Consider the following 23,822-nt stretch of genomic DNA (forward strand, 5'->3'; position numbering starts at 1 on the left):
TCTGATAAATGTAAAAGCTATGTGGTTAGGTATATGGATTATTGTGCCTTAAAACATGATGCCTCCTACACCCAAAAGATAAGAAAAGAACGTGTTTTCAGAATATATTCTGAATATATACAGATGGTCATACATAATTATAACGAGAGCTGCCAAATGACTGAGCAATTTTTAGCTTACTAATGTTCTTCCCTTTTGTCAATTAATGGATTACATTTAAACAGACATCAGTATAAATACCCTTTTCAGAAAGTGAGAGCAGTGTGCTTTAAGTCATTTTATTTTGATTTGTCATCAATGTGATACTTTGCATTGCTTAACTTGGTTAATTGATTGCATTATGTTTCAATGTGGCATTGTAAGAAATAGTGGGATGAATTAATTTTTAAAAGAATATGAAACTATCTTTATTTTTTTCCTTTTTCATTCACTGTTATAAGAACATATCAGGGCCAAAATATCCTAAGCAATTAATTAAATGTTCCTTAACCCACAGCAGCACTGTTTAAAATTTGCCATTCTTGATTAAAAGTGGTCTGTACCAATCATCAACTAAAGTTTAGTTGATGAATCTACCAGTTAAACCAAAGATAAGCTGCAGTCCAAGAAGTAACCAGATGTAAATGGGACACTCCTGTTGTCCCAGTGCTTGTTTAGCTAAGCACTGTGAATACCACAACATGCCCCAGATGTTAAGAACACAAATTGCCATCAAGGATTCATCTTGAAACAGCCATAGAGGTTTACTTCATTCTTTCCAAGCAGAGAAGAGCAGAGGAAACTGTGTAGTTGTTCCAAAAAATTCTCGTGTTCCTTTCTATTGTATTCCATTAATTAATGAGAAATGGAAACTGCATTCAAAAGTTATCAAAGGAGAAAGAAATTTCAGTGAAATTCTTTTTTAAAAAAATAATTTTTATTAAGTTTTCCATTTAACAATCCAATCATATCACATTAATTAATCCGAATTATACCAACACATATCATAAAATCATAAAATCCAATCCAAATATTTTGCCGAATTTTTAAAATTTTTGTTGGGGGTACCCATGCTTCGAGCTCAGTAAGGGTCCAATCATCTCATATTTCTGCTGTTTTGATGTTCACAAGTCCCATCTTCCAATCTTCTTGTTGTTATCGTTTTTCTTCTTAATAACCTCTGAGTTGTTTCCACAAGCGAGTTGAAGCAAACATTATTATGTTCCTGTGTGGAATTTCACACTGATCCAAAAGTCCTATTCGGGCAGCAGGCGCCATTTCGACAGTTCCAATGAAATAAAGTCTAAGCGTCTGCTCATTAATTTATCCAGACCAGTTGCTCCATAAATCAGCCTTTCCAGGGGAGTTCTTGCCAGATCAGACATAGAATTCAAACATGATAACAGAACAGTGGCTCGCCTCCCCCTTTGACTGTAAATCTCGCAACAAAGTCTGTCTCATAATGGCGGATCCCGATTAGAACTGCATCACCCAAAAGCCTTTCGTTTCCTTTCCAGATCTTCCGCAAAACAAAGCCTTTAGTTAATATTTTTATTTCCACACAGTTTATTTTCCAATCTCACTTGCTATCAATATGTGCCAGTTCTTCTAGGGGAGGGGTTGTTAAGTGCATCAGTTCTTATACAGGGTTTCCACCATGCTTACTTAATTTTCAGGAGGATGAGGAATGATTGAATGGTCCTTTCATTCTACAATTGTATCACAAGTGGTCTGCACTCTGCATCATTCCTGAACACCTGCAATTCAGTTAAAGCCCAGAGGAATACATTATGAAGTGTTTCCTCCGATGGGGCATTCCCAGTTCAAGGAGGATGAACAGACAGGGAGACTGCAAGGTGCTGGAGTATGTTTAGCAGAAAGCAAAACATCCATACTACCTTTGACCATGAATTTTTAGAATGACCTGACAAGCAGAAAAACAAAAGCATCTTTCACGGGGGAGGAAAGCTTTTGAGAAACCGGAGGACAGATTGTGGCGATCTTCCATGCAATAAGGGCAAGTCTCCCACAGGGATTTCTGCACAAGAACAAGGGAAATCAACTAAGCAGTTCCATGACTGTAAGCTGTGCAAGAGATCCCCCCCACACACATTCTGGATGTTTCTCCAACCAGTTGGGTAGGGTGGAAATGCTACATTAGCTTCCTAGTTTGTGCTTGAACTGCACTGGCCAACTCACACCCCTCTTCCTCCCAGTAAGCAACTGTGACCCACATGCCAGGAAGCTAGCATAGTGGCTCTGTCGCACCTCGTGAGTGGCTTCTGGACTAGATGGGGTTTGCAATTAATCCAGAAGAGCTCTTGCTATGTTTTTATGTTCACATTGAGTTACAGTGATACCTCGGGTTAAGAACTTAATTCGTTCCAGAGGTCCGTTTTAACCTGAAACTGTTCTTAACCTGAGGTACCACTTTAGCTAATGGGGCCTCTCGCTGCCACCACACGATTTCTGTTCTCATCCTGAAGCAAAGTTCTTAACCAGAGGTACTATTTCTGGGTTAGCGGAGTCTGTAACCTGAAGCGTATGTAACCTGAAGCATATGTAACCCGAGGTACCACTGTACATGTAAATCAATTCATATTTTCCAATCTTACAAGCATTTCACTTCCTTCCCTATACTGTTGACTGAATGCTTCCTGCTTGAATGCCCGTGATCAGACCAGGCCTTTGTACTCTAGGGTGAATTCTTTCATATCTCTTCTAGAAATGCCAGTCCCAATACATCCAGTAATTGCAATTGGCTTCTTGGCATCTGCCTATTGCCTCCCTTAAAATAAACACTAAAGAATAAAATCTGGAAAAAGAAAAATGTTTTAAGATATGCATTTTGGAGGTTAGCAAGTAGTTTTCCTTTATGGCTGACCACACCGCTTTTTAAGTGAGCAAAGATTTTGAAGTCTCTTGTTATCTTGGCTGTGCAGGCAGTGTAGTTTGCCTAAGGCTACCTTATGCGAATGAACTATCAACTTAATTTCTGCCTTTTTTATAATAAAACCTAATCTCATCAGAATGTAACTGCGTTATATCTATTCTGCAACACATATAGCTGAAAACAGTTACAGCCAATTTCTCCTTGGAAACCAAATGGCACAAAGTATATATTAGAAAAGGAAAAGTGGGTTGGTAGCTAAGCTCCATATTCCCCCCCTTTCTATATTTACCTCTTTCATTTTTGTTTGATTAATGCAAATTGTAAGCTCTTTCTACATAAATAAACAGTTGTTGCTAAGCTATCTATATCTTCTGTGGCTTTCATTTCTATATGAAGGCATTAATTGATCTAAGACTGCTCCTTTTTTTTAAATCCAGGATTCAATGTTTAATTATGGGTAGAAGAGAGTGAAAATCCATATGGAAATTCTGATCCCAAATACCTTTCTCCTAAACCCTATTGTGCGGAGCAGTGGCGGACCTTGGGGCCTCAAATTTCAGAGGCACCCTCTGTGGCACTAAAATTCAGCAACCCTCCACCTCTCACACTCCATTCTAAATCAATAATAATAACAATAATTTATTATTTGTACCCCGCCCATCTGGCTGGTTTCCCCAGCCACTGTGGGCGGCTTCCACAATGACCAAAAATACACTCATATGTCATACATTAAAAACTTCCCTGAAGTTAAGATGTCTTCTGAATGTCAGGTAGTTGTTTATCTCTTTGACATCTGATGGGAGGGCGTTCCACAGGGCGGGCGCCACTACTGAGAAGGCGCTCTGCCTGGTTCCCTGTAGCTTTGCTTCTCGCAATGAGGGAACCGCCAGAAGGCCCTCGGCACTGGACCTCAGCGTCTGGGCAGAACGATGGGGGTGGAGGCGCTCCTTCAGGTATACTGGGCTGAGGCATCCCTGAGGCTCTGCACCCAGTATGACCGAACTTCTTGTGCTCACCTAAATCCGCCTCTGTGTGGGGATTCTCTGCAGCTGCACCATGGTGAAGGAAATGCAGGCGGCCTGGGATCAGCACCAGAATATCAGAGGTGATTTGTTTTAGACAAATGAACAGTTGAACTAAACATGTAGGGAGAAATGGTGACCAGGCCGGCTATCTCTACAGTAGTGTCCTTTAACATCTTTAATATAAGCATGGAGCAGAATCTAGAAGGAGTTAGCTGCACTGGAATATAAGTGACAAGCATGCCTAAGTACTCTGGATTGCATTCATGGGCATTACAGTGGTACCTCGGGTTAAGAACTTAATTCGTTCCGGAGGTCCGTTCTTAACCTGAAACTGTTCTTAACCTGAGGGACCACTTTAGCTAATGGGGCCTCCCGCTGCCGCCCCTGCTCCGCCACCGCATGATTTCTGTTCTCATCCTGAGGTAAAGTTCTTAACCCGAGGTATTATTTCTGGGTTAGCGGAGTCTGTAACCTGAAGTGTCTGTAACCTGAAGCGTATGTAACCCGAGGTACCACTGTACTATTATAAGAACATAAGAGCCTACTGGAACAGGCCAGTGGCCTATCTAGTCCAGCATCCTGTTCTCACAGTGGCCGAACCACAAGCAGGATTCAAGCACAAGAGCCAACATGCGTTTTCCAACAACTGGTATTCAGAAGCATTGCTGCCTCCAACTGTGGAGGCAGAGTACAGCCATTATGGCTGGTTTATCAGGTGCAATTACTAAAGTAATAACTCACATTCAGAAATATTGAACCTGGATACAGTAGAAACGCAGGGGATGTGCCTCCAGGCTCACCATTTTTGAGTGGGATTCAATCCCATACAGGCAAATTCAGGAGGCACAATTATATTTGATTGGGAGTTCTTGCACAACAAACCTACTGGAAAGTGTGGGATAACATTTGCTTTGGCACATCATCGAACCTCACCGGAAATAAACCAGAATGAATGCCAACCTCATCTAATCTCCTTGCAATCAAATCAGGATGAGTGCTCAATAAACAGGTCATCTGCAGGTATCCCCAGAAAGAAATGTAACACAACTATGCCTTCTCCTCAGTTTACCTTTGTCAAAAATGTCACCAATATCAGAGATATCAGAAAAAATATCCTCTCTCCACCTAAGTGTATAAAAGAAGCTCAAATATTAGGCCTTTTCAGATATAACGCTTAACCAATCCTTGATTCAAGTCCAGATTCTTATCGTCTCAGCAGAACTCAAATGACAAATTTATGCCTCTTTGTCTAATGGGTGTGAGAGGCTGCCAGACTTTTGCTAGCGAACCTTTGAGTTAGATACATTTGCAAACAATGTATTATATGGAGCAGAAGCTGAGACTAAGGCAGGCTTCTCTCTATAAATCTATATTGTTCCAGGAATGCAACACTTGATTTATACCAGGCAAAGTTCTCATCTAGTAAAGAAAGGGTTTGTTTCTGTAATCAAATGCAACATATGACACTTTACCCTTACTTATTGTGCAATCTTTTCCCACTATCCTCTGATTATGCTTAATGCACACTTTTAACTTAAAGTGGAGGTTCAGGAACACATGCATCGTTTCCTAGGTCTTTAAAATCTCTATCCATATTTCTTTATTAGCAGTGTGGACTTATGCACCACACAAAACTAGACCAATGGAATAGGGATAAGCTTGAAAACCACTGTGACATTATTCAATTTTCCGCAGCCATTCCACATACCAAGCTGCTCCTTATTTACACATGGGAAAATGCCTTTCTGTATCACAAATCAACCCAGAAAACCTCTTGCATTAGGCCAACTGAGGGACATGTGAAAGCACCTTTTGATAAAGAGCATACATTAGGAAGATAACCTGATATATAATAGACCTCTCCCGCAATTTGTTTGATCCATTGCTTTCCTGGAAAACAGCATTGAAAATTCGAGGCATGATGATGCCTGTTGCAAAAGAGGTCAAGCCACGTTGTGCATATATCCACTTTCTTGATTTTATGAGCCTCTTGAGCACACTCCAATTTGTACATTAGGGAATAATAAATACATAGAATTTACAGCGTATAGAACCTGTTACAAAACTCTTTACTAATTTACTTTTTTTTAACCCTCTGAATGTTGCAGCTAAGGTTGCTCCTGGGTATTTTCTGTTACAATTTGCAGTTTGGGGTGTTTAAATCTAATCTTAGCACTGAAGACATGGAAGCACACTGAAGCACAGCCAAAATGAGTGTCAGAACGAGTGTTCCTTTCTGTTTTGAAATTCAAGGTTCACAGAGTTTAGGCTAAATATTGCAAAAAAAACATTGCATGGCAAGGCACTTTGCTAGTCAAACCCACCAACCATTGAGTGGGGAGAGGGGAAGATATCTGGCTGCTACCTTTCCATTCTAGGAGTACTGGTGGGTGTATTGTTGCCAGTACCAGCTGTATGAAAGTGCATGGCTGATGGCTGGGATGTTTTCTTGACATGAGAGTGACATCAGAAAGGAGGCAGAAATCAAGAACAACCAGAGGTGAACTGCTCAGTGTGATGGGAAAAGATTAAAAGTAAAGCCCACCTTGGCTTAAAAGGTGCACACTGATAATTCTCACAAATGTTATGCATCTGACATTTGGGAAATATAAGAACTTGGGGAAATTCATTAAAATCCAATTTCATGTAGAGCAGAGATAAACAGCATAGGGCTCACACACCGTGTTTAGCTCGGCGGAGTTTTCCTGAGCCAGCCCACCCAAGCCAGCGATTCTGGGGAAAGTACAGGAAGCCTGCAACATACACACATTTAACTTGTGCGCATTCAGCTTCACGAGCTTGACAAAAAAAGAGACACATTAAAATTTAAAAGGAGATGGGCATCCAGGAAAAAAGACTTTTGATCCCTTGCATCATGTCACCCAATGTGTTTTGACTATGTGTGATTTTGGCTTTAGGTACGATCCCCATGGAATGTAACCCCCATGTTTGTTGCGGGCTGAAAAGCATTTCTAAGGGTATGACTTTAGCTGGTCTAATATGTCCCCCTGCCAATATACTGTTAGTTACGTATTTATTCCTATTCAAGCAGACATCTGAGAAATGGCTTGTGCATGTAGCCAACCCGTGGCACAGCTGCCCCCCCCCCATCATGCACATTCCTCCATGCAGGCAAAACCCCAACTGAAAAGCCCAGACCTCACATCACATCATGTGATGTGATCAAGGCTAAAGAAATGTCTTGATCTACTGCCACCAGAAGATGATCATCCCCTAGCGAGGCATGTGAGACAACCACGAACATCCAGAGATTTGTGTGTACCCTCCAGGTGAATTTTAAATGTAGTCCAGTGGGTGATCTCAAGTAAATCATTGCAATGATTCTTCCTTAATATGTATTTCATTTATTCCTTTTCAAATGTAACGTTCTACAAATTACATGAACTGAAGATAACAACTGTTTATATCATTTGCAGACGTAGACTCAGGCCAGCCATCTATTGTTTCCCTACCTCCCGAATATTATCCATAACTTTGCTTTCTACTCTCTCAGCATTTCTGCTAAAGCACCTCCCTTAAATCATACCTATGAATCTCACCACAATGAAAGGAAGAACTGTCTGCACTCAAAAAATTATCATCAGAGCTTTGCTGAGAAAGTCTATCCAAAGTGTTACATGACCACACAGCTGTGATTCATGAATGCAGCCAGACTCTTAAATTAATTCTTAATGGTATTTTGCTAAATTTGAAATGCAGTTCCATTACTACAGTCCATAACCTAAATCTTGCTATACAAAAAAGAACACAAGCCAAAAATGGTAACAGCGGTGGGGCTGGAAGGGGGAAGCTGTGTCATGAAAACAATTTTATGTCAAACAAACTTAACCACCTAGGTTACAGATCACCTCAAGGATATATTGATTTTGCATGTGGATGTGAGAATGAAAATATTTGACACCCAAAATGGTAGATACACATATGAACCACTTAGCCTCTTCCAGATATGAACAGGAATTTTCAGTGAAGGTGGTGTTGTGTAGACCAGATATAGAGGACCTTTGGCCAACCAGATGTTACTGAAATACAATGTTCATCATCTCTGGCCATTGGACATGCTGAATAGAGTTGATGGACATTGTCATTCAGCAAAAACTAGAGGGCCAAACATTCTTCGCATCTGGTTTAGATTGAAATGTTCTTGTTGCACTCTATTTCTAAATACTGAGTAGAACTAGTGTTGAATACAACCTGAATTGTTTAATAATTCTTCCCCCCTCCTTTTTCTTTATTTTAATAAACTGAAATAAACTATTTACTGTTCAGTTTAACCCTCTGATATTTGCTATTGTAGGGGGTTAAGCTATAGCGGAAATCCCCATCTGCTACAACAACCTGGTATGGTAGGCTGATATTATTAATAGATTACAGATTGAGGGGGCAATGAAGCAGAGATGAAAGTTATCTAAGGCCACAATGTTTTTTGTGGTTGAGGTAAGATTTAAAATGGGGAATTTCAACCTTATAGCTTAGTTCTCTTAACTCCACATACCAAAATAGGTGTTTAGGTATATAAGTTAAGTTGTGTGTGTGGTTTTCTTTTAAAAGTTCAAGCATTTGGATCATTCTCAGCAACCTTGTATTACATTATGCCAATCTTTTAAAAGTTTACTGAAGAAATGAAGAATGTAAAACTATTTCTTCAGGCCCTTGTCTGGCTGTTAGAGCTAGAAGGTGACAAATTAAAAACCCGTCACCAACACCAGCCAGAGAAATAGTGTATTGTCAAACCTTACTTTGATGAGCAAAGGGCTTTAAAATGTGAAATACAACTCTCCTCTAAAACACAGGTCTCCATAATCTGGGGGGTGCCTTTTAAACCTCCAACCATGTCAACCAGATGAGAGGTGCCAATATTTTTTAAAGCTTCTCCAGCATTTTAATACTGTCGTAAGTTAGGGCAGGGTTGGGTAGGCAGTGTGCCTGAGTCCCTCCTAATTCCTGGATTCAGAAAAGATTCGGTTTTTGGAATAGCAAGGCCAGGTTCTTGGTAATGGCCCACTAAGTATGGGTTGTTACAGTAACAAAGGAAGTGGCTTTGTGCCACCGGACAAATGGGTGACTCCACTCAGCTGGCTGGTTGTTAGAAGGGCAAAAGCCAGGGTTGAGGTGTGTGTGTGTGTGTGTGTGTGTGTGTGAGAGAGAGAGAGAGAGAGAGAGAGAGAGAGCTAGAAACAGGTAGCAGCCTGAAGCTTGTGAGGGAAAGTCATGCTTGATTTCGGCTGGAATCCAAGGCTGTGGTCATAGGAGAAGCAAGACCTTCTTGGGGTGTTAACACTGTGAGTCCCTCCATCACAGGCTCAGGTTGTGTATATGTGCAAATGAACAAGTGCTATTTTTATAGAAAAAGAGGTTGCAGAAGTCACCATGAACACCTCCCTTGTTCTCCTAGAAAGGCAATGGTGCCCATCTGAGGGGTGCTAGAACTGAGTTCCATCAAGTTCTGGCTGAAAATATTCCCTGAAATGAGCCATATATCATAAAGACACCACAGTCTCCACAGTCTCCCTCATTCCAAGGAAACCAAACACTGGGTAAGTGCCTGGAACCCATGGAATCTCACACTGCTCAGAGATCAGAGGTTTGTGCAACAATATCTTCCTTTTCCATCCAACAGGCAGCTTATTGTCCCTTTTGCTTTTCAAATCTATGGAGTCTCCTCTTGTCCTGACATTCCTAGAGAACTCTCCAGCTCCACACAAGTGAACACTCGGGATTGCTGAAGTTATTTACAGAGAGAATGAGAGAGAGAGAGAGAATAGGAGAGTTAGAGGCTATAAAAAGATGTTAATTATGTGCTAAAGTCTGAATAATTAGTTGCAATAAGCCGCAGACTGAGCTCTTTAATGACTGCCTGCTCATTGGAATTATATACAGGCTACTCATTAGGAAAAGGGAAAGTTTTAATGTGGGATGTTGTTGTCCATTATATCAGATTATTCACTTTAAGAATAAGTAATGTATGTGGAACATACTGGGCACAATCAGTAAAAATTAATAATAATTAAGACACATAATTAATTTATTTGTAAAAATGTATATAGTGCTCATTCCAGGGCTTTTTTCATCCAGAACTCACTGGAACTCAGTTCTGGCACCTTGCAGGTGGGCCCCTTTGCCATTATAAGGGAACAAGGGACACATTCATGGTGAGTTTCAGTATCTCTTTTCCTAGAAAATAGCACTGGCTTGATCATATACTGTATAATATCTAAGGCAAATACATTGAACTCTGACTCCCAATGCCAACAGAAGCCCTCCTAAAGTCTAGCAGAATTGACTGCAGCACTTTCATTTCAATGTTACTGTGCTGCATAACTCATTACAATTACACAATTAAACTGATAAAAAAATTCAGTTTGTTACTCAAACAAGCAGATTTTAAGCATATCACTCTACAATCACAAAAGTAGTGATGAACAACCTACTGCAATTATGTTCTCCAGTCTTACTTCAGCGTAATTGTTTCATGATAGGAAAACAGAAGTCTACATTTAAAAGACTGGCATCTAAAGGTATTATTTAAAAAATACCCCCTCGGAAATAAAATTGACAAGTCACAATTAGGATTCCTTCAAAGTACATTAGTTTTGTTTACACCCCCCCCCCCCCGCTTCTATACACAGTAAAGCTACATTAGAAATATCATTTTAAAGTAATTGTGTGCTGTCTAATCACCTCATCTGTCATTGAATTTATTGGAAGATCAGTTAGAGCCAGCTACCTTAGACTTGTTATATCATAATTACGTTGTTGTTTAAGAAGAACCCACAGAAAATGAAAATGAAATCCACAAAATGAAAATCCAATTAACCTAAGACAAGAGCAGTGGAAACTTGGCAAACTCTTTGGTTAACACTTTCCTTCCTAGTATTTAACAATTACCTCTGACTCATATTATCTTAAAGCTGTATTGTGCATATGCTGTGGCACTTGTGAGATCAATGGAGAATGTGCACAAACCATGGTGATTCTGCGCTAAAATATTATCTTAAAGAAAGAAAACATGACAAAGGAGGTCAGCAACAGAGTGCACCTTTGATGCAGTAAAGTCAACATTTCAAGAGAGAACATTATTAAAGGAAATCATATATAAAATGCACATTTAAAACAGCACAATTAACAAGAGAATAAAATTTTATCATAAACATAGAACGTATCTGCTGCTGGTACTGCCCGTCTTGCCCATGGCAGCCAGCGGCTGCGGAAGCTCAAGCTCAATGAAATGAGTCGGCACTAAGAGACAGACAAGATGATCCTCAAACTCATGCCTGTCCATATTCTGTTAAACTGAGCAGTATTGCAAATTTCTTCAATGTAGTCAGTCACAGGAGTATTTTGTTTTCATTATTTTCTTGAGAGAGATATTTTTGTAACTGCGCCCTAATTACAGCCATGCAAAGCAGCATTTTCTAAAAGTGCCGACAGCTGGAGTGAAGTTGTACACTTTATGGATTGTGAAGATGCAAACATGGTCACAAGATGATTGGTTGTCAGCTGATTTACACCATACCTTCTATACAGAGACATTTTGGTTGGTCAGTCTCACTGGCAAGTACAGAGATGCAAGAACCCCAACAGAGTGTATAACCCAAACCTGGTGGATTGGAGGGCCTGTAAATGTCTTTCATTTTTACATCTTTATCAGGATTTGGTCACCCTGTTTTATTTACAAGTTGCCAGTCAGGAAGTCTTAATAATCCAACCTGGAGAAAGGTACGGCAGGTCAGCACTTGCCACCGGTGAGCAGCCTTACAGAAGCCAAAAGTTCATCCCAAGCTGGCATGTTTGTGGTGGATGCCACAAATCAAATGACCGGAAGGACAGTACTGGGAGGGCATACCTATTTATGGCCCTGAAGTAATGCTTCTGACCAGGAAACCCTTTAAAAAGAAAGACTAGATGGAAAGACAGCTATCACCCCCAGGAGACTGAACCAGCCAAGCCAAGAAGGAGAAAAGAAGCTGGACTGCATGCTGACTTCTTCAGAGCCTGAATGGCTTGGATAAGGGCTTAGAGGGAATTCTTCTATCAGATCACAACTCCACCGATGAGAGAACAGAGCAGTCAATGGAGCAGGACTTAGCCTGGTGAGCATATAGCTAATGGTTCCCCTCACCCTACCAGACACAGCTATCTTGAAAGAGAGAGATGCGCAGATCACAGGGTACCTTGGGGTGAAATAAAGAGGTATCTTTTATAGCTAAAGAAACCTAAATGAGTCAGAATTCCCCATTCAGAGGCTTTTATGTAACTGGAGGTTTGGTCCATAAAATATTAACCCGATCAATGTTAAGATACACCACTAACGGGGGGAAGAAATGATACGTTTGGCCAACATCAAACTTTAAAAGGCTTTCAAAACACTGTAGCATTCCCTTTAGCCACTATTTATAAAAAGAAAACATTGGGGGTGGGGGGAGAGAAAGGAAAAGAAAGCAGCACATGGTGGGAAAGTATCACTCAGGGTCAAAACGTATTTCAGACATTAAAGAACATTATGCTCTTGCTTTACTAGAGATAATGGGGGGGGGGGAATGGCATACACTACAGTGGGAATGCTACTCTCATCAGATGTACATCAGGCAGTGGTCAGTTTCAGCAACATCTCCAAGTAGAGGAGATGAGCCAGAGGAACTCTGCTGTGTTGTCACTTTCTTTGAATAAAAGCTAATTACATTTTGTGTCTCAAGTTCTTTCCTGCCCCATGAATGATCTGTACTTACCTGACAGCTCCTTGACACTGCCTCAGGTGGCAGAAGCCCTCAAGTGCTGAACGGGAGATGCCACACCCTGCTCTTCCCTGTTCATGTGTGACAGTTTGTGTTGAGTGTATCTCTGTAGTTGTGTGGGTGTGGATGATAAAGGTGTGTGGGTGTGTCTCTGTGTGTATACTTTAGCTGGCCTGCCCTCTGCCTCAACATACCCAATGGGCACCAGCCAGCTCTACTTAACCTCATTGAGATCATTCCCTATTCAGGTTTTCTCCCCACCAAACTGAAAAGAGAATGAATTATTTCCCTGCATTCCACACAAGTTAACACACAATTCAAAAGCAGCAGACAAATGGAACAGCTCTTCTGTTGAACTGTTCCCAAATGGCACCCAGGGATAGCAATTTTGAGAAAAGCATTTTGTTGTATTAAACTTCCATATTTAGCATCTCTCTCTTTTCTTTTCTTTTTTTTCTATTAATGCATCCTTCAGCGCTCTACAATGAAAGTATGCCCTCTAGTATAGAAAGCTATATGCAAAGCACACAATAGTCACTAGCCAGCAAAATGGGGATGAAATAAATGTGTAGGTTTGCTATCAATTTTAATGGGAGCCTGTAAGTCCTTTCTTAAAATAATTTATTGGGCAAAGGTATTTTGTGATTAAAAGGGGATTTTCCTTGGATTCAGTGGTGGGTAACATATTTTTAAATATTTGAACGATGCTGACAATGCAACAAAACTGAATGTCATTATGAGCCAAACTGCACATGACAATCCAAATGGGTTGATGGGCAAGAGGTTGGATTGAACTGAGGCATCTCTCTGCCCTCTTTTACCAAAGCCTACTATCAGTGCAATCTGGGATTGCCTATCCTCCCTGCCGGCAAACAAATGTATGGACAGTCAGGGCTGAGTTGTCGTGGATTCTCTTGGATCCCAAACTGCTCTCACAACTGGTGCTAGCCAGCATAGGGCCTGATCCAGAAACCCTGGATAGGATTGTCTTTCCCTTGAAGGAGCAGATAAATAATCTGGGAGTGCTCTTAAACACTGCCACTTGAGACTCAATTACTATTGGTGGCCTGGAGTGTTTTTGGCCAGCTTTAGTTGGCCATCCAGCTATGACCATTCCTGGGCAGGAATAGCATGGTTGCAGTAGTCCATATACTGGTAACCTGATTGGATTATAGCAGTGCACTCTCCTTGGGGTTGCTGTTGAAGATTTCACGGAAGCTGCAATTTTGGGGATTGAATAACCATACCCAATGAGTGCTCACTTATAGTTCTTTGCCATCATCCTGGAAAAAAGTGACAAGTGGACTGTGGCAGAGTTCTGTCCTGGGCCCATTGTTGATCAATGTCTTTATAAACTACTTAGATGAAGGAACTGAGGGCACACTCATCAAATTTTCAGGTAACACAGAAGGGGTAACTAATGCCACAGAAGACAGAGTTGGGATTCAAGATGACCTTAACAGATTGGAGAACTGGGCCAAAACTAACAAAATGAATTTCAATAAGGACAAATGTAAGGTTCAACACTTAGGCAGGAAGAAACAGCTGCACAAATATAAGATGGTGGATATCTGACTTGCCAGTAGTACATCTAGGCTGTATCAACAGAAGTATAGTGTCCTGATCAAGGGAAGTAATAGTCCCACTATATTTTGCCTTGGTCAGAGGACACCTGGAGTACTGTGTCCAGTTCTGGGCACCACAGTTTAAGAAGGATATTGACAAGCTGGAATGCTGGGCAGAGGAAAGTGACCAAGATAATCAAGGGGCTGGAAACCAAACTTTATGAGAAATGGTTGAGGGAGTTGGGTTTGCTTAGCCTGGAAAAGAGGAGACTGAGAGGAGATGTGATAACCATCTTCAAATATCTATTTTTTTTTTTAAATATTTATTGGGGTTTACAATAAAAATAAATACAATAAACAGTGTAACATATATCTTAACATAATTTCACATTTTCTTTGGACTTCCTCACATCTCCCGCTCCCACTTTCATCGTTGTAACATTTTGCCAGCAATTTATTATCTTATTTGCATTCTTATGTCCCATCTGTATATTTATAATCTTATAATTCTCAGAAAGGTTCATATTTTCTCAATTTCACTTATTATCTTAAATCATCTAATTTAGTGGTGCTCAATTATTTGTGATCTAGCATCCTGCTTAACATTCACTCAAATTACAATGTTTTTGTAAATAATTCTTAAATTTCTTCCAATCCTCCTCCATCTTCTCTTCTCCCAGGTCACGGATTCTGCCGGTCATCTCGGCCAGTTCCATATAGTCTATCAGTTGCATCTGCCATTCTTCCAGTGTGGGTAGATCTTGAGTTTTCCAGTGCTTTGCGAGAAGTATCCTTGCTGCTGTTGTTGCATACATAAAAAATGTCCGGTCCTTCTTTACCACCCCTTGGCCGACAATGCCCAAAAGAAAGGCCTCTGGTTTCTTAGTGAAGGTATACTTAAATACCTTTTTCAGTTCATTATAGATCATTTCCCAGAACGCCTTCACTTTAGGGCAGGTCCACCAGAGGTGGAAGAATGTTCCTTCACTCTCTTTACATTTCCAGCACTTATTATCAGACAGGTGGTATATTTTTGCAAGTTTGACTGGGGTCATATACCATCTATATATCATTTTCATTACATTTTCTTTCAAAGCATTGCATGCAGTAAAGTTCAGCCCAGTACTCCACAACCTTTCCCAGTCCTCAAACATGATATTATGCCCAATGTCCTGCGCCCACCTTATCATAGCCGATTTAACCATTTCATCTTGTGTATTCCATTTTAACAGCAAGTTATACATTCTTGAAAGTACCTTAGACTTTGGTTCTAACAGTCCTGTTTCTAGTTTCGATTTCTCCACCTGGAACCCTAGTTTCTTGTCATTTTTAAAGACTTCTTCATCTTCAAATATCTAAAGGGCTATCACATGGTAGATGGAGCAAGCTTGTTTTCTCCTGCTCTGGAGGGTAGAAGCCAAACCAACGGCTTCAAGTTACAAGAAAGTAGATAACCCTTGCGGTCCCTTCCAGCTCTATAATACTATGATTCTATTATTTTTTAATGCTTCTATTATTTCTTAATTGTGTTTTCTTGTATTAACATTTGAATTCCATGTAATTAAAAAAACACTTTACGATTACCAAACAACAGGCAGATAAACCATTAAGCCCATCAAAACACTCAACAATTTTCAAGTGGTTAGAGGGGGAGAGACTTTGGCAATCTCTGATCTAGAGGGCACCAAGTTACTCCTCTAGTATGTTACCTGAAGAGGAGTGGACTGCAAGCTTTACAGATTAACACACACTCTCTCTCTCACTCACTCTCTCTCACACACACAATAACAAGTTTACTCCAGGGTCATTACAACATGTGGCTGTTGAACTGTAATTACAAAGGAAGTGGGTTGGCCAGCCATGCTAACCAAAAGACAAAGGTGGATCTGTGGGAGCATGACTGGTTTGGTCGTACCAGGCATGGAGCTTTTGGGGCTCCACAGCAGGCACCGCAACTATGACATCCAACAGGAGGCAAGAGGGTGATGGATTTTGGCGTCGCACAGGGCACCACTGAAATTTGAGATGATGATGAAGCTTTATATGATGTTTCCAAATTTGGTGCAACAAATTCTCTTTGGTTCTGTTGGGACATGTTTCGAGTGCTGAATTAAATCTTGTGGAGGCCCTTAAGCAGTCAAAATCTCGGAGGGGGGAGCTCATGTGTGCGCTCTAGTCAGATAACATTGAACTAAGAAAGCTTGATTGTAATTTTCTTTCAAGATCAAATCAATATTGTCACAGGGCCCCTAAAAAGTGTAAGGCCCATAGGCCCGGGCCTATTCTGCCTATCTGGTAATCCAGCACTGCATGTTTTGTGAGCAAACATTGTAAGTTCCTATACATTAAGTACAAATAAATATATTTATTAACTCTGATTTCCAGAACTTTCTCAGAACTGTTGCTTCTAATCTCCCTGAGAAACAGAGAAGAAAGGCCTGCCCACCAAATGCAAACATGTTTCCAAATTCATGCAAATTATGCCATTTATATGTAAATAATATATGTAAACTGAGTCCATCCAGCTCATATATTTATGCAGAATAAATCACCCACTCCTTTTTTGGATGAATGATAGTTTATCTAAAATAAGTATGAATTCCCTCCTATCTGAATTTTTAAAATCCCATTACTAGTGGCTGAAAGATGTCATCCATCACCCTCATGATGATAAATATCTAAACATCCTTTTACTCTTCCCTTAACTTTTGGATGGTCAGTGCATTCTCTAGCAAACTCACCATCAAATATAAGGACTTCATTATCCTTTTCCCTAAAAACAAATTTCCAAACTGTCAAATATGGTTGAACAAGGGTGATTTCATTTTCTGATACTTTTAGTTATAATAGTTATTCCTTCATTATGATAATCATTACAAATGAGTATGTGGTCAGTAGTTTCTAGCTGTCATATAAATTATACAGCTTTCTCTGTTGTCTCCTATTGTGTCCAAGCTTACCTTTTATTTTATGCCCAATAATGAGCTAAACCTAAGCTAAACATTTTTATTTATTTAATGAATATAGGCAATACATGTGCCATACAAACTCTAAATGATTATATATGAACATTATTAAGCATATTGTTTAGTGCAATACATCCTATTATATAAACTATTCAATGTTCCTATGATAATACAAGACCTTTAAGATTATATTTCATTTTCTCTTTAAAATGTAAATGTAAATCTATTATCTATTAGAGGTAAATCCATTACAGATAGGAATTACCTCTAAAATCTTATATCAAATATTTAAATAATTGTGTTTGCTTATAAAAAATTTAGATTAATTTCCTTTATAGCAATGAACAGTCTAACCTTAAATCTGTTATACCTAGTTCATAGATAAATAGATGTATTCCATTCAATCATTTCCTCCCTTATCATTTTATATGAGCTTATCATCCCAGTTAACTTTGTCAGCTAAGCATTTATAGCCACAGTATAATAATCATATACCTTTCACGAATGCCACTCTCAAATAAAAATAAAATAAAACGTATAATAAAATGTTTCCCTTGTGGTTAATTACAGCCTTCCTTAAATGTTTCTTTTTTGGTTGATTGGTTTAGTTTATTTTTTTAAGAAACTTGTGGAAACATGCTATCAGCTGCCCTTGTGAATTTATTCCTGGGAGGTAGTTTATTTCAGAACATCTTTCAATCTAAAATGAAAGCGTAAACAAGACTGGAACACCTTTTCAGAATATTTTTCTAATATGGTTAAAGGCATTCATTTGATTTACGAAAAGGTAATTGACTCATAAACTGCAAATTGTAGTTTTGAAACAACCAGCTTTTAATTGGAGTTGTCCATTCTAGATGGATGCTTATTAGCGATATCAGAATATAGGATGATCCATTGAACTGCTCTGCTTAAGGCAACCACTGGTCCTCTGCTTGTGGCAGTTGCCAACCAATGGAGAACTTCAAACAATCAGAAAAGGGAAAAGGAAAGCCTAGGGGCATAGGTTGCAATTGAAAAGCTGAGCTCTCTCCACCAAAATGAGTTACAATTAAAGATGCTTGAGGAATTCAATCTTTGCAAATACCAGTACAAATTGGCCTGATCTGTATCTCTTGGACTAGTGTGCATACTGGAACTTGGTGATCTAACAGCCTTCACATTTCCCAACTGTTCCGCAGCAGTTCTTGACAAAAAAGTATATCAAAACACATTTGAAAATGCCTATTTTGAGAGGAAATGTGTACTTTGGGGAGAAACAGATGAAATCAATGAGAAATATATTTTGCAGCACTGCCAATAAAATAAGTGGCATCTCCAGCCTCATTTATGTTATCCTTAAAAGTGAGAGAAGCATGATGACCATGTCACACTCAGCTCCTGATAAACTGTGTCCAGGACAGGGCAAAACAAAGGCTGAGAACCAAGAAGCAAGATGAATTTGTTCATGGCCAACAAGAAATGACAAAAGCATAGTCTCCCTGGTGCCCAGAGCTGCCTGATCTGTGTAGGGGGAGGGGGAGGGGTATACTAGTGGACCCTCTCTGGTCTGTTAGTGCAAGGAGGTTTCCAGGCTTTTCTTGCTGGTCTTCCTGCTGCTCCAACCTCTGGCCAGATCTGGCTTTGCACAGACCTCCAATTCCCAGCACCCAACTGCCATTCCCATTATTCTTTGAGGAAAGCCATGTGCTTTAAATTTGCCTTCAGGGTATGGTGTGTATGCAGACAGTATCTCTTACAGACATTCTGTGGGTTGCCACTGAAGGCTCAAAGTGCTTGTGACATAAAGGTAATCTCTACCCGGGAACAGCAAACGCAAGAAGATGTTGGAAGTCTTAATTCTCTTTACAACTAGTAGCACCTTCCTTAGGATGTAACCACATCCTTTGTCAAACATCTAGGATGAGTACATCCCTAGAGTAGGTGAGTTGCTTAAAATTATCCCCATCCCCTAAATAAATTCCGTATATGTTTAGGTCAATTACTTTTTTAATCAAATATTTTCAGACTTTCACCAACGGTGGTATTCTGTGGTATTTACCTTTGTTTCTAATGATTGAATTAAAGGCCAGACAGCTAATCAATCAAAGGATGTAGACATCCTTGTTTTCTAAATCATTTCATATCAGTTTGAGAAGTATTTCTATGCCAACAACCTTCCAAGTTAAAGTAATATTGAATGAAACTGATAATTAGGATCTTATTTCAACATTGGTTGTTGCTGCTTTTATTTTTTCAAAAAGCTTGTCTTCTGGTTGCAATCTTTAAACAAAGAGTAAATAGAACCATTGGCCACCACAAAAACTGTCTAACCTATAAAGAGAAGGGTGGCTACTACATAACCTGGCTCGTAACAGAAGAGTGTAAATCAGCAGTGAGGCAGAGCACAAAGGCGATCTGCTGATCAGAAGAATAAAACACTGCGGCAGAAAGATGTGCTCTCTGGCTGACTACAGTAGATAGATGGGAGAGAACATGAAGAAAAACCATTATAACGGAAGGATAAATCAGTAGGGAAAAGATCAGCAGCAAAAAAAGGGGGCTACAATAAAGATGACATGAAAATCAAAGGACAGAGCAGTAAACAAAAGTAAAATACATCCACAAAGGACAGAAACAAACAAAGTACTGTCCTAATGAATGCAAAAAAAAATCCTGTCATACCGCAAAATATAGAACAAGTATGAGTTAAGGGGTGCGGAAGTATTCATGTGAGAATAATCACAAAAGACTAGGAAGGCTCACCAAAACTGGACAGCATGGAACAAGAGGGGGAGAACAAAAGATTTGCATAAAATATTTGCAGAGCATAAAACAGAAGTGTATTCCTTTCTGTAATTCAACAAATTTTAAAGTCCCATTTGTAAGAGAGTAACAACCAATTGTGTCCACAGCTGGTTAACATACAATACCAACTTCCTGTCACTGCAGAGCCAGTATGATGTAGATCAGGGATGAGGAACCTTTGGCCCTCCAAATGTTGCTGGACTACAACTTCAATCATCCCTGAACACTGGTCATGCTGCTTTGGGTTGCTGGAAGTGGAAGTCCAGCAACATCTGGAGAGCCAGAGGTTCCTCATCCTTGATGTAGGCAAAGGCTTCAACCCAGAGAAAATTGACTAAGTCCCATTGACATCAGTAGAACAAGTTGCTTGTGCGTGGTATAAGCCTCATGATCAAGCCCAGCCCTACCAATAGAGTGAGGTGATTGCCTCAAGCAGCAGGTGCTGGGTGGCAGGCAGCAGTGACCTGCTGGACATTCTTCCTGAGTTCGCCAGGCATTCTTCTATTGGAGGATAGAACTGTGCATGTCACACAACCTGTCTTGTACCACCTGCTTCCTTCAGAGGTGGCAGAGGACTTCTCCAAGTGGAATTGTGGAGGGGGAGCTCTTGTCTTTTGCCTCAGGCAGAAAAATATTTTGAGCCAGCTCTGGCCACAATTGGACTTAAGCATGATATTATCTAGAGTGTTCAGATTGGTATTTGGGTTCAAATCGATGCTCCACTCAGAAAGGATACCTTGCCACTATAGAGACAGTGCAAATTTGAAAGCTAATTCTGAAAGTCAGCAATTAGAGTAATTCTAAAAGAGTGGAGCATATTACACCTGCAGAAGGTTTCAACACTTCTTGTTATAAGACGTGCCTAATTGTTGAAGATACATAAACAAATTATTCAAAAATATTTTTTCTGAACCCATCTAACAATGAATACATGTTAATTTGCCTGCAAAACTAGCCTGCCTTATTTCAGAAGAAATAATATTGCTTGAATCTCACAGGACTTCTGTTGTGTGCTGGTCCCGGGGGTAAGGTACCTTGGGTGTAGCAGAGTCCACACGAAGAGGGGCAAGGTCCGAGGCAGAGAGCCGGGCGGGGAACAGGAACGCTGGAACAGGAGGCTGTGCAGGGAACAGGAACACCGGATGGTCGGGAACAGGAGGCCGAGCAGGGAACAGGAGTACCGGATAGTCAGGAACAGGAAACCGAGCAGGGAACAGGAGTACCGGATAGTCAGGAACAGGAGGCCGAGCAGGGATCAGGAACACAGGAAGGTCCGAAGCCAACAACGACGTTGCTCCCGCAACCTGGGGCCGGGCTGACTGGGCTTTTATCCTCTTCTAAGGCCAGGGGCGGTCCCGGTCCCCAGGAGCCCCGCCTCCTCTGGCCTTAAGGCGAGCACTCCTCCTGGGGGCAACCAGTTCCCTTCGCCTCTCTGCCCTAAGCCTCTGCAGATCAGGAGAGGCCGAAGGGTTACTGGGCCCTGGAGGAGGCTCACCTGTGGCCACTGAGTCGTCAAGCCCCTCTGGGGCCAGAAGGGCTTCACCTGGGGCCAGCTCCTGATGCACTGCCACAGGTGCAGGCTCTTCAGCATCTAGGCCTTGCCCCAGTTCAGCCGGCCCTGGAGGCGGGGACTCCTGTGCAGGCTGGGATTCCTCTGTTTCATCCTCCGAATCGGAATCCCAGGCCATCACATGTTGATTCGCACTAACCTGGCAAATCTAATTAGTTTTGCCATGAGCATTTGTTAAGCAGATGCCTGATTTGAGTGTGTTTTTAGCTTAATGAACCTGTTCCAACCAGACAAGAAATTGCTCTGATGAAACCTCTGCCATTATCAAAGCTAGGCCTCCAAGTGATCCATCCAAATTAGCAACTTTGTATTTAAGAGATCTAAGCATTTCCACAGCACTGTTGAAACAGTTTGTTCTAAGATGTAAAGGTAGTTCTGAAAATGAAGGCAAAGCTTGGGACGTCTGGGACAAATAATGGAACTGGTTTCAATAGCCTGTCCACCCCACTGTACTTTGAGGACTTTTAAATGCAGGCAGACAGGTATGTCCCAGTTCAATTGCTCACCGTCTTTCCCATCACGATGCCACATTAGACACAGAAATAATGTCTGGACATACAAATACTGGGCTGAATGAGGGCTAACAAACTCAAATTGAATCCTGGGAAGACAGAGGTTTTGTGGGTAAAGTTCCTGTATCTCAGAATTGGATGGGGTTGCATGGAATGAGTGCAAATGTGGGGAATATTGCATTAGTTTTCTTTATTATAATGTCTGAATTTCTGTTCCATTTCATAATGATGCTTTCATACTGCAGCACCTGTTGCATTGTAGAACTGTGGCTTTTTGACTGGTACACTGACATGTTGAGCTGAATTTCATTCACAATAGGTGTACTCTACACTACCAAGACCTAGTTCAATGTTTTAGCATTGTCTTATAAAGCCTTAAATGACTTAAGATCCATTACAGACTCCTAGATCTCCCAGGATAGTCCTACTTGCTAAACCATCACCATGCAAGGTCCCCAGTACTGTGACTCATGAGAGGGCCTTCACAGTGGTGGTTCTGCGGTTGTGGAATGCCTTTCCTCTTGAAATACTGCTGCCACCTAAAATTGGTTGAATTTTGGCTCCAGTTAAAAACTTACCTCTTCACTCAGGCTTCTAATTGTGTAGAGTTGTGTGTGTGTTAGGCCCCTGATACATGGAGAAAGTATGTACTACCAGTATTTCATTATTTAAATACTCTGACACGTGAACAAAAGAACAATTTTGCTGGATCAGCCCAAAGAGCCTTCTAGTCCAAAATTATGTTTTCACTGTGGCCACCAAATGCCTATGGGGAGACTTCTCAAAGGACCTGATTATTAGCAGCACTCTCTCCACTTGTGATTCCCAGCAACTCGTATACTGATAGAGGAGTGAGAATATGCCCACCATGTCAAGTAGCTACAAAAAGCCTTTACTTTCCATGAGCTGACCAATCCTATTTTAAAGCCACGCAAGTTGGTGGCCATCACTATGTCAGACCAGATTCCATAGATTTGCTTCTATGTGATGTGAGAATAAAGGACTTCCTTTTGTCTTTCCTGAATCTTCCAACATTCAGCTTTACTGGGTGGCCCTAAGTTGTATAATTCTGAGACAGATTTTCTCCACCCTGTGCATAATTTTGTATTTCTCTTTCATACCCCACCTAATAATAATAATAATAATAATAATAATAATTTATTTATTTATTCCCTGCCCATCTGGCTGGATGTCCCCAGCCACTCTGGGCGGCTCCCAACAGAATATTAAAAACGCCATAAAACACCAGACATTAAAAACTTCCCTCAACAGGGCTGCTTTCAGATGTCTTCTAAAAGTCAGATAGTTGTTTATTTCCTTGACATCTGATGGGAGGGCATTCCACAGGGCTGGCGCCACTAACGAGAAGGCCCTCGGCCTGGTTCCCTGTAACCTCACTTCTCACAGTGAGGGAACCTCCAGAAGGCCCTCAGAGCTGGACCTCAGTGTCCGGGCTGAACAATGGGGGTGGAGACCTTACTCCTCTTTATTTTCTAAACAGCCCCAGATATTGCAACCTTTCTTCAAAGGGCAGATGTCCCAACCCCTTGATAATTTTCCAGCTCTGTGATTTCCTTTTTGTGGTTAAGTGACCAGAACTATACACAGAATTCCAAGTGTGCTCTCTAACACAGATTTGTATTACAATATTATGATATTGGCAGTTTTATTTTCAGTATATTTTGTAATAATCTGTAAGATGGAATTCACCTTTTTCATAGTTGCTATACACTGGGTAAACATCTTCATTGAACTACCCCCTACTACCTACC

The 23,822-nt window shown here is 40.7% G+C and overlaps 1 long non-coding RNA gene across 14 annotated transcripts in view; it reads right to left on the reverse strand.

Moving 5' to 3' along the window:
- LOC308476927 overlaps positions 1–23,822 on the reverse strand; it is an 808,687-nt gene that overhangs the window by 589,810 nt on the left and 195,055 nt on the right. The window lies entirely within an intron of this gene.

The sequence above is a fragment of the Podarcis pityusensis genome (assembly GCF_964106645.2).
Source record: "Podarcis pityusensis genome assembly, chromosome: 5".
NCBI lineage: Eukaryota > Metazoa > Chordata > Lepidosauria > Squamata > Lacertidae > Podarcis > Podarcis pityusensis.